This window comes from Octopus sinensis, linkage group LG14, assembly GCF_006345805.1.
Source record: "Octopus sinensis linkage group LG14, ASM634580v1, whole genome shotgun sequence".
Lineage (NCBI taxonomy): Eukaryota > Metazoa > Mollusca > Cephalopoda > Octopoda > Octopodidae > Octopus > Octopus sinensis.
Genome location: NC_043010.1, coordinates 9,043,973 through 9,056,472, shown reverse-complemented (window position 1 = coordinate 9,056,472; position 12,500 = coordinate 9,043,973).

Sequence of the window (12,500 nt, the reverse complement as noted above, 5' to 3'; positions counted from 1 at the left end):
TGGTATTTATTTTATCGACCTAGAAAGGATGAAAGACAAAGTCAGCCTCGGCAGAATTTGAACTCAGAACATGCAGACAGATGAAATACCACTAAGCATTTCACCCAGCGTGCTAACGTTTCTGCCAGCTCGCCGCCTTAAAGGATTCATGTTCCACTAATTCACAGAGTACAAACACACACTCACACTCAATGAAACACAATTTACACGCAGATTAACATGCACACATATACACACAAAAATACATTCGATACATATACATACACACATACACACATATACATATATACATATACATACAAATACGCACATATACAAATTTATATGTATGTGCACACACGCATGTCGGAGGACATGCTTTTATTCATTTTAAAACATACTTGCAAGGTGGATATTTATTCATTGGTACACATACATATACACAAAAAGTGTTAAATTCATTATCTATCTGTCTATCTATCAATTTATCTATCTATCTATCTATCTATCTATCTATCTATCTATCTATCTATCTATCTATCTATCTACCTATCTATTTCTCTCTCTCTCTTTCTTTCTCTCTTTCTCTCTCTCTCTCTCTCTCTATATATATATATATATATATATATATAATGTCAGTGCCCCAGCATAGCCACAGCTACAAGGCTGAAAAATATAAAAGAATGAATATATATATATAGATATATATGTATGCGTATATATATATATATAATATATATATACATTTATATGTACATATGTATATATATACATACATTTATATGTATATATATATGTATATATATATATATATATATTATATATAATATATATATATATAATAATACATACACACACCACACATATATACATAAAATGTACATACTCACACATGCACACAGTTCAACATATTCATTTATGTAGCATACATTTATTCTCATACCAAACACATTTACACACGCATATTCAAACATACACACACAATATTAAATACAAATATTGTTCAGCACAACATGCATATATGCACATATTTTTACGTATACATTTATTTACACAATATATGTGCACACACTTAAGCACAAGGCACACTTGCCCCCCCCCACACACACACCCACACTCATATATTCTCATGTAAGTATACATCAAAATACAATTCTTAGACTTATAAAGATACTAGTGTGATCGCACGTACTTGTACATATGCCAGAACGGTCTTCTTTAATGAGCTGACACACATACAGACATGTTCGTGCATACATATTTGCTTGTGCACACGTGGCCAAGCCCATTCATAGGTAAACACAACGGACACACATACATATATATATATATATATATAAATATATATACATACGCAGGAGTGGCTGTGTGGTAAGTAGCTTGCTAACCAACCACATGATTCCCGGTTCAGTCCCACTGCATGGCATCTTGGGCAAGTGTCTTCTGCAATAGCCCCGGCCCGACCAATGCCTTGTGAGTGGATTTGGTAGACGGAAACTGAAAGAAGCCTGTCGTATATATGTATATATATATATATGTGTGTGTGTGTGTGTGTGTGTTTTGTGTGTGTGTTTGTTCCCCTAGCATTTCTTGACAACCGATGCTGGTGTGTTTACGTCCCCGTCACTTAGCGGTTCGGCAAAAGAGACCGATAGAATAAGTACTGGGCTTACAAAGGAGAAGTCCCGGGGTCGATTTGCTCGACTAAAGGCGGTGCTCCTGCATGGCCGCAGTCAAATGACTGAAACAAGTAAAAGAGTAATGAGAGAGAGTATGCACATATACACAGGCTAACACAACACATACACATTTATCACTGCACACACGCATGCATAAATACACGTATGCACAAGCATAGAAACATGCAGAAATGCATACAACACACACACACACACATATATTAAACCAGAATCTTCTCAAATATAGAGACACATACACACGCATCAAAATATTGATGCATGTGTGCACATGCACATGACAAAATATTGATATGTGCATACACAGTCACACACACACACACACACACACATACTCTTTTACTCTTTTACTTGTTTCAGTCATTTGACTGCTGCCATGCTGGAGCACCGCCTTTAGTCGAGCAGATCGACCCCGGGACATATTCTTTGTAAGTACTTATTCTATAGGTCTGTTTTGCTAAGTAACGGGGACATAAACACACCAGCATCGGTTGTCAAGCAATGCTAGGGGGACAAACACAGACACACAAACACACAAACACATACACACACACTTATATATATATATATACATACATATATACGACAGGCTTCTTTCAGTTTCCGTCTAATAAATCCACTCACAAGGCATTGGGCAGCCCGGGGCTATAGCAGAAGTCACTTGCCCAAGATGCCACGCAGTGGGACTGAACCCGGAACCATGTGGTTGGTTAGCAAGCTACTTACCACACAGCCACTCCTGTATGCATGAAAATATTAAAACACGTGTGAAACTAAAACAGACTTCCACTGCTAAAATTACACAAGCACACACAGGTATAAATGTGCACGCAAACATGTACACACCCACCTACACATACTAACACACACACACACACACACGCGCGCGCGCATGCACCCACACATACCTACATACACACACCTACATACACACTCATACTGACATACACTCTGCTGGCTGCTTATCGACCTCCACCAAATCAAATGAAACAAACACACACACACACAGATGTATGTGCGCACACATAGGCATACACACAAACACATAGACACAAGCACTCACATATAAACACACACACTATCACAAACACACACATGCATACATCAACAAACACATATATGAACACATATATGCACACTCATACACATGTACACACAACCTCATACATTCAAACAAGCTCATATGTACACATACATATTTCTTTATTACCCACAAGGGGCTAAACACAGAGGGGACAAACAAGGACAGACAAAGAGATTAAGTCGATTACATCGACCCCAGTGCGTAACTGGTACTTAATTTATCGACCCCGAAAGAATGAAAGGCAAAGTCGACCTCGGCAGAATTTGAACTCACAACGTAGCGCAGACGAAATACCGCTAAGCATTTCGCCCAGCATGCTAACGTTTCTGCCAGCTCGTCGCCTTGTACACATACAGCCACATATACACAAACATACACTCATACACACAAACAAGTACACACTTGTGCACGCATACACAAAGGCACACACACATAAATGTAGCAACACTCATACACTTACACATGCACAGCCACATACAGCTGCATATATATGCACACAGAGACAAATCTACATGTAAACATATGCACTCACTCATACACCTTCACATAAAGAAGCACAGAGAACCTCATGCATAAACAGATAATACACACACACAAGCAAGTACACATATACACATACACCCATACATATACAAACACATACATATGTACACAGCTTCTTAAACACTAGCATACATATATATTTCTTTACTACCCACAAGGGGCTAAACACAGAGTGGACAAACAAGGACAGACAAAGGGATTAAGTCGATTATATCGACCCCAGTGCGTAACTGGTACTTAATTTATCGACCCCGAAAGGATAAAAGGCAAAGTCGACCTCGGCGGAATTTGAACTCGGAACGTAATGACAGACGAAATACTGCTACGAATTTCGCCCGGCGTGCTAACGTTTCTACCAGCTCTCCGCCTACATATACGCATACACACATATCTCTACATGTAGACAAACACGCAATGTCATGCACACAAACAAGTACATTTATACACACACATACATATACACATCCGCCTACTGCCACACGTAAAAAGACACATGCACTCAATCTCACACACACAAAAATTACACATACTCTCACATATGCACACACATCTGTATGCACACACATCTATACACAACCTAATACACACAAGGAAATTCACATGAACACATACACCTATGCTTACAACATGTACACACAACCTCCTACACATAAACAAGCTCACATATACACATACACCTATACATACATATATACATACATACATACATACATACATACATACATACATATACATACATACACATACATACATACACATACATACACATACATACATACACATACATACATACATACACATACATACATACATACACATACATACATACACAAACATACATACACATACATACATACATACACATACATACATACATACATAAGCATGCACACAACCTCAACCACACAGATAAGTTCACGTATAAACACACACATACACCTATACGTACACAAGTAAACACACAAGCAATTTCACATGTAAACACACACATTCCTATATATACACAAGCACATTCACAACTTCCTACACACAAATAATCCCATATATAAACACACACACACACACTACATACATACACTACACACACACACACATGTACACACATGCAATAGAATAAATTGATAGATAAAAGTAGTCACACTTAATTTAATTACAGTGAATATAATTGATTCCAGGTACCAATTAGTTATATTAAAGTACATCACTAGTTCTTTAATTAGTTGACAATTTTAACAGGCAGTGAGGGTGGTGGTGGTGGGGGGGGGGGTAGAGGGAAGGTGTACAAGAGGAGAAAGGGGAGGAGGAAAAAGTGAACATAAATACATTTTTTTGCAAAAAAAATAAATAAATGCATTTTGAAAAAAAAATGTTTTTTTTTTTAAAAATGCAAAGAAAAAAAAAAACAAGAATTAAAGAAAAAGAATTAAAAGGAAACAAAGAAATTTTAAAATACTGAAAAGGAAAAAATATTATTTTTAAAAAGCACACAAAACATGCACAAGCACCGCTCAATCCCCTGCTCTCTCCTTTCTCATGCACCGCATTCTCGCTCTCACTGTTTCTGCACCTCACCTCTGCTGCACTCACCTTCCTTCCTCTCCCTGATGCTGCTTTCCCAACCATCATCCATACCTCTGCCTCAGCAAAAAAAAAATCCAAAAAAAACAACCCCACTGATGACAAAAAACGCCGAGCAAACAATTTGCCAACTTAATGATAACTTTATAAAAATTGATACAGTGAAGGGGAATGCTTTAATAAAAGAGCAAAAAACAAGCAATTGATTTATTAATAATATTTATAACAACAACAACAACCATATAACAACAATAATAATAATAATAATAATTATGATGATGATGATGATTGTGATTGTGATGAGCATGATGATATTAATAAAGAAATCAATTGTAACTTGCCATGAAAGCTAATGATTAATTTTTTCAAATAAAAAGTTCCACTTTTGAAAATTAATTTCTCTAGCCAGCAATGTGACCACTTGATTGGTGAACTGAATAAATATCAGTTTTTTTTTTTGTTTTTTTTTCACCCGTTATTTCTCATCAAACTGATATTTTCCCAAAACAAAATGGACAAATGAGGCACACACAGAACATACACAGATACAGATACATATACACACATACACACATACACACACAGCACACTCAGACACATCCACGAAGGAAAATATTTTTATTGTCAAATTGATGAATTTTTTATAATTCTCCTAGCTGTTGTTGTGTAGCCCCAAGTAAGCCCTGATTAAACAAACATGAGGGATTAATGCACATTCTAACCTGACTGTTCCATTTCTTTTCTCGAGTTTTTGTGAATCTAAGACTACTATATCATCTTATATGTCCTTCGTTTTTATTTTTAAGAGAGAAGGGTTAGTTCTGAGGGATATTTGGCTGCAATATTTTACAGTGTGTGCGGATATGTGGTTTGTTCATTGGTTCATAACAGAACATTTTATTGTCTTTATCATTATGAGTTCAAATCCTGTAAAGGCCAACTTTGCATTTCATCCTTCCACAGTTGGTAAAAAAAAGTACCGTTCAAATACTGGAATTGATACAATTGACTAACTTCTCCCATAAATTTGTGGCCTTGTTCCTGTTGCAGTTTTATTGTTACTGAGCTTGAGACCAGCTCTGATAATGACTGAGCAGATCCAAAACCAAAGACGTTCTTGCCAAACCCATTCTAACGCTGTATGTGGGATATAGGATTGCATTCTCCAATGTGTTCTTTTCTAAAATGTTGGGAGAGACTTAGCTGCTCTTTCTAGCAGTTTGATCTATCAAATAGAGGCCTCCATTCTTGTCTCTGCTGGTTCAGCAAGAACTTCGAGAAGGTATCTGACATTGATGTATGAGGGTTAAACTGAGGTATTTTATAGGTGCCCTACTTTGCTATAATTAGCTACCTCCCACCCATTTTAGGAATGCTTTCTTGTAGTTATATTCTTGAAAGAAATGAAGCTAACATGCTTTGTTCGATATAGAATGTCAGTGTGCACATACAACGGAGTATAAACATCTTGAAAGAAAAATCGGGCATAAAAGGCATCAGATGTGGTGAGCAAGAGAGAAGGCTGCACTGGTATGGTTATGTGATGCATATGGATGAGGACAGCTGCATAAAGAAGTGCTGATCTCTGTGGAGGGAACCTGTGGAAGAAGTAGAACCAGGAAACATAGGATGAGATGATGTAGCATGCTTTTCAGATATTGAGTGCTGCAGAGTTGAAAAGAGATCAAGACTTTTGACGATTTACTGCACTTGAGAAAACACAACAAGCCAAGTGAAATCATAGTCATAGGGGGACTTTTAATAAAAAAGGAACTCACCAGCAGAAGAAGGATCTTGTATTCTCCAACCTGTGTAAAAGCGACAGGAAAGCAACACAATTTACCAGTGAAAACTGACGATTTTCAAAAACAAAATATGGAGCTAAGGTCAAGTATGGCTTTCTCAACTGATAGCCATAATAATGATCCTTTCTACTATAACCATGAGGCCTGAAATTTGGTGGGTAGAGGCTAGTTCTTTACATCAACCCTAATGCTCAACTGTTACTTATTTTATTGACACCAAAATGACCAAAGGTAATGTCAACCTCAGCTGCATTGAACTCAGAATGTGTAGATGGACAAAATGCCACTAGGCATTTTGCCTGGTGCACTCACGATTCTGCCAGCAAATTTGAACTGGTATCAGTTCTTTACAGTGAACAAAAAAATATGCTACCTTGTATTAATGTTAGTGACTATTGCTTTAAACTTATCATCATCATCAACATCATCAACATCATCATTTCAGTTTCAGCTTTACATTATATCAACATGGGCAATTGTCTTCTACAAAGAGCCTTGAGCTGACAAATATTTCATACACGAATTGTTACATGGAAACTATGCAGAAGCATGCCTTATATGTTTATGTGTTTGTGTGTGTGTGTGTGTGTGCACACGCACATACACATGTGTATGTGTGTGTGCATGTGTGTATGTTTGTGCATATATGTATGTATCGCCATGTTGAATCGCTAGCTTCTGCACGCATTTTTTTCTCTCCTTGTTTCTCTCCGGGTTTCTTTTCTGTGTATCTTTCTGTTGAAGAGCGTAGGCTCGAAACGTAAAAGACTTTTTCTATTTCTATTCCTGAGCGCTATACTAATACAATTGTACCTGCCTTCGTCTTTTGTTTATTTTCATAAAGCTTCCCGTTATATGTATGCGTATGTGTGTGTGTTTGTGTGTGTGTCTGCTTACATTCCATAGTTTCACTTGTGTCTCTCTAACCAAAATAGCGATATAATGTTTACATTCCTTGCTAACATTAATGGTTGGTTAGCATAATGAAAACACATAGAATGCAAAATCCCATTCTTGCAAAACTGGTAAAAGTTCATGACACCAAGAAAATCTGGCTGTAAAATCATGTCTCAGATAAACACCCATTCAACTCATGCCAACATGCAAATACAGATATTAAATGAACAGGTGAGGAGCTGACAGTATTGTTAGAACATTGGTGAAACTTCGTTGCTGAACTGATCCTGAAGTTTTATGCTCTGCTTTCAAAATCCCATCAAGGTCAACTGGTCATCCTTTTGGATGCACTCGTTCAGTGTCTAGGCATTGCAGACTTGTGGAGCTTTGTTGAACAGCTGTTGATGTGTGTTGGACGGATCTGGCTATCTGCTGAGTCCATCGTGAGGATCACACTGCTGCCGTCTTTAGGTCGAGAGGGAAAGGAAGTTTTCCTCTGCCTGGTGGCTATAGTGAAAGAGGTAGTGTGGTGGACGAAGCTGAAAGGATTGAAGACAGATACTTTTCCCTTCAGTCAGAACCTCATCGACTTTTTTCAAGTTCCACTTGGAAAGGAAAATGAGGGTGGTTTAGCCCCTTGTGGGTAGTAAAGAAATAGGAAAATGAGGGCGGAGATGGAAGTACTGCTCCCCAATAATTTTGTTAACAGGTGGGTGAATGAGGTGAAAATGGCCGATGTGAATGGGCCTACTCTGAACATTCGCTTGAAGGCTGGAGTGGTTTAGAGGAAGAGGTGCCTGTCTGAGGTGATCTTGGTGGTCAGGGTGACCAGGATGTGTGGGGTGCTTTGGTTGGCCCTGGGTGGAACTCCACCAGTTGGGGATTTCAGTTGTTAGAACTTTCTGGTTAATTGTCCTTGTTATTTTATTGTTCACTTGATTTTTGTATTAAACCCCACATGTCCCTTGTTTTGCATTGCCCCTATTTGTGTTTGTGTTTGACCATTGTGGCCAATACAGAAATTATCATTATTATTATTATTATTATTATTATTATTATTATTATTATTATTATTATTATAATTAATCATCACTGAACTGGACAAAATGCTTAGTGGCATCTCTTCTAGTTCTTTACATTCTGAGCTCAAATTCTACTTCGCCTTTCATCCTTTTGGGGTCAGCAAAATGAGAACTAGTGGGAGCACTGTGGTCAATGTGATTGACCCCCCCCCCAATAAAATTGCTCGTCTTGTGTTCATTTCCCAAACATTTCAGACCTTGTGCCTGGCAAGCCGGCAAAACTTTCAGCATATTTGGCAAACTGCTTGGCGGCATTTTGTTCATCACATTTTGGGTTCAAATTCTACCATGGTTGACTTTGCATTTCATCCTTTTTGTTTGGTGTTCATACCATTTTTAGGAAGGGGAATGTCAATGACAACAGATGTTCCAATGTAGGTGCTTCCCTATTTGGTCATGTCTAGGCTTGTACTTGGTTATTGCAACTTTAGCGCATCCAGCCACGATGTTGGTCAATGATTTCAATACCATTATCACATAATCTACAGTTTTTGTCAACACCATTGTGGACAACGTTTGCTGTGAGTAGAGATTAATACTGAGATGCCATTATAAAACCTTCAGTTTCTGCCTTTCAACCTGAACTACACAATCACTGATGCATTCCTTCTTTATCTGAATCTGCTTCTTTTGTTTATTTGGGATATTGACCATGGAGTGGTTTCTCTTGCCATTTGTTTATAAGCTTTTTCAGGCCTTCTCTTTTAGCTTTTTGTTTGTTGCGTTTTGCTGCTTCAGTTGCTATTACAGCTTTGGCATTATCATTTACATCTAAGTCTAGTTCTCTTTTATACTTCTGTGCCTCTTTAATGACAAAAATGTAGCTTTTTGTTCCCTTCATGTTGATTTTCCAACTGCATCATCCAGTCGTAGTTGTCCTGGATGTATGAATTAACTCCTATTGTGGTGGTCTTCTAGGATAATTCTAGCTGGATGAGACCTCTACCACCCTCTTTTCAGGGAACATAGATTCTATGAACATCAACTTTTGGATGATACATCCTGTTTGCTGTCATTAGTTTTCTATTCCAGTTAATTTTATATTCCAGTTAATTATATTATAACTATTCTGTACTGGGACAGCAAGTGAATTAATGGCTTGAATTCTATTCTGGGAATTCAGTTCTGTTTTCATAATCAGTCTTATTCTCCCATAATATTCTTTCCTGATTTTTTTCCTTCATGGCACTGTGTTGGATCTCTTTCCCATAATTTATTCCCAGATATTCGTGTGCTCCATCTTGGTCGAATTCTTTGATAATACCGTTGTCATTTAGCATAATAGATGTAGAAATGAGTTTTCCCTGTCCAAAATGTTGCTTTGGTGCACTAATCCATTACTGCTACAGCTACTGCTGCTGCTGCTGCTGCTACTACTACTACTACTACTACTACTACCACTACCACTACTACTACTACTACCACTACCACTGCCACTACCACTGCCACTACTACTACTACTAATACTACTACTACTACCACTACCACTACTACTATTACTACCACCACTACTACTATTACTACCACTACCACCACCACTACTACTACTACCACCACTACTACTACTACTACTACCACTACCACCACCACTACTACTACTACTACTACTACTACTACTACCACTACCACTACCACCACCACTACTACTACTACTACTACTACTACTACTACTACTACTACTACTACTACCACTACCACTACTGCTGCTGCTACTACTACTACTACCACTACCACTGCTGCTGCTGCTACTACTACTACTACTATGATTATCATCATCATTATTATTGATGTTGCTATTGCTATTACTATGAGATGGGATTACCGAAATAGTATAGTCTAAATACCATGTGGTGTTTGGTTATTTCTTTATACGTTTGGATTTCTAATCCCAACATAGGTTGACTTTGAATCTCATGCTTTTGCTGTCTGAAGGCCAGTCACACTCTAAAATTGATTTAATCAACCATATTCTTTCCTCTAAAATGCACAGCCTTGTAACTAAAGGGAGAAAATTGACATAATAAATAGAGAGTATTAGGTGATAGTTAAGTTATAGTTCTTCACATACTGGGTTCAAAACCTGCTGTAACCAGCTTTGCCTTTCATCCATCAAGAGTCAATAAAATAAATTACTTATCAAGAAGTGAGGCTGATTCAAAATTTTATCTTTCCTCTGAATTGATTTCAATTTGAAAACTTGTAAACTAGCCTCTCCTTGCAAAATTTCAGACCCTTGCCTATGAAAGAAAGGATTATTAATATTACTATTGAGAGAGCAGTGCATGTTATTAAAGTGACACTTGGGTAAAATATATGAAGCCCATCATAATATAAGTATGCCCATCATAACTACCCGTCTGATAAGGGTATACCAGGCACATGCATCACAACCATATTGTACATGATATGGTGATCTCATATCAATATAAACAGTGCATGACCATGCAGGTGAGGCCCAGTTAGAATTTTCTTCAAGTTGAGTAGCTCATTCCGCTCAAAAGGTCTTTGAATAAGGATTTTTCAAGGACGTTGAGGTGAATTATCTAAACCCTAAAGAATTCCTCTCAACACATGGTTACGATGCTCCCTTACTACTTCTGCTCATGATCACAGATACTTATATCATCAGCCACCAAAGGACATGCTCAACTGGTTAAGGTCAAACAACTGACAAACAAATCTGTGGTATTGAGCAGAATATTTGTTGTAGCTCATCTTTTATACCAAGACAAAACAATGTACATGATGGCACTTCCAGTCAGTTAAGATCAGAAGCCATTAGAGCCACTGTATGGTACTGCTATTATTATTATTATTATTATTATTATTATTATTATTATTATTATCATTATCATTATCATTATTATTATTATTATTATTATTATTATTATTGAGTGAGAGAGCAGTTCATGCCATCAAAGTGACACTGGGGTAAAATATACGAAGCCCAATATACCCATCATGACTACCCGTCTGATAAAGGTACACCAGGCACATGCATCACAACCATATGTGCGCAACATGATGATCTCATATCAAGATAAACAGCACATGACTTGCAGGTGGGGCCCAGTTAGAATTTTCTTCAGGTTAGTAGCCCTCCCCTCAAACGGTCCCTGAATAAGGTTTTTTAAGGATTTGAAAGAACCACCCATGTTTCCAGAGGTGAACTATTCAAACCCCAAAAAGAATCCCTCCAACACATGGCTATGATGCTCCCCCACTACTTCTGCTCGTGATCAGAGATACACTATCGTCAGCCACTAAGGGACATGCTCAACTGGTTAAGGTCAAACAACTGACAGCAAATCTGTGGTATTGAGCAGAATATTTGCTGTAGCCCATCTTTTATACCAAGACAAAACAATGTACATGATAACACTTCCAATCAGTTAAGATCAGAAGCCATGAGAGCCACTGCCTGGTACTGCATCAGGGCATTTATTATTATTATTATTATTATATTATTATTATCATTATATTATTTTATTAAGATGGTGAGCTGGTAAAAATTGCTAGCATGGTGGGCAAAATGCTTAGTGGCATTTTGTCCAACTTTATGTTCTGAGTTCAAATTCCGTTGAGGTCAGCTTTGCCTTTCATCATTTCAGGGTTGATAAATTGAATACCAGTAAAACACTGGGGTCAATATAACTGACTAGTCCCCTCCCCCCGAATTTCAGATCTTGTACCTACAGTAGAAAAGATTATTATTATTATTATTATTATTATTATTATTAGATATAAAACATTCAAACATACAAATGTTCTGAGGATTAAATTTAAGAGGACTTTTGGTTTGTTTTGTATCTAGATTTGTGATGTGATATTTCAG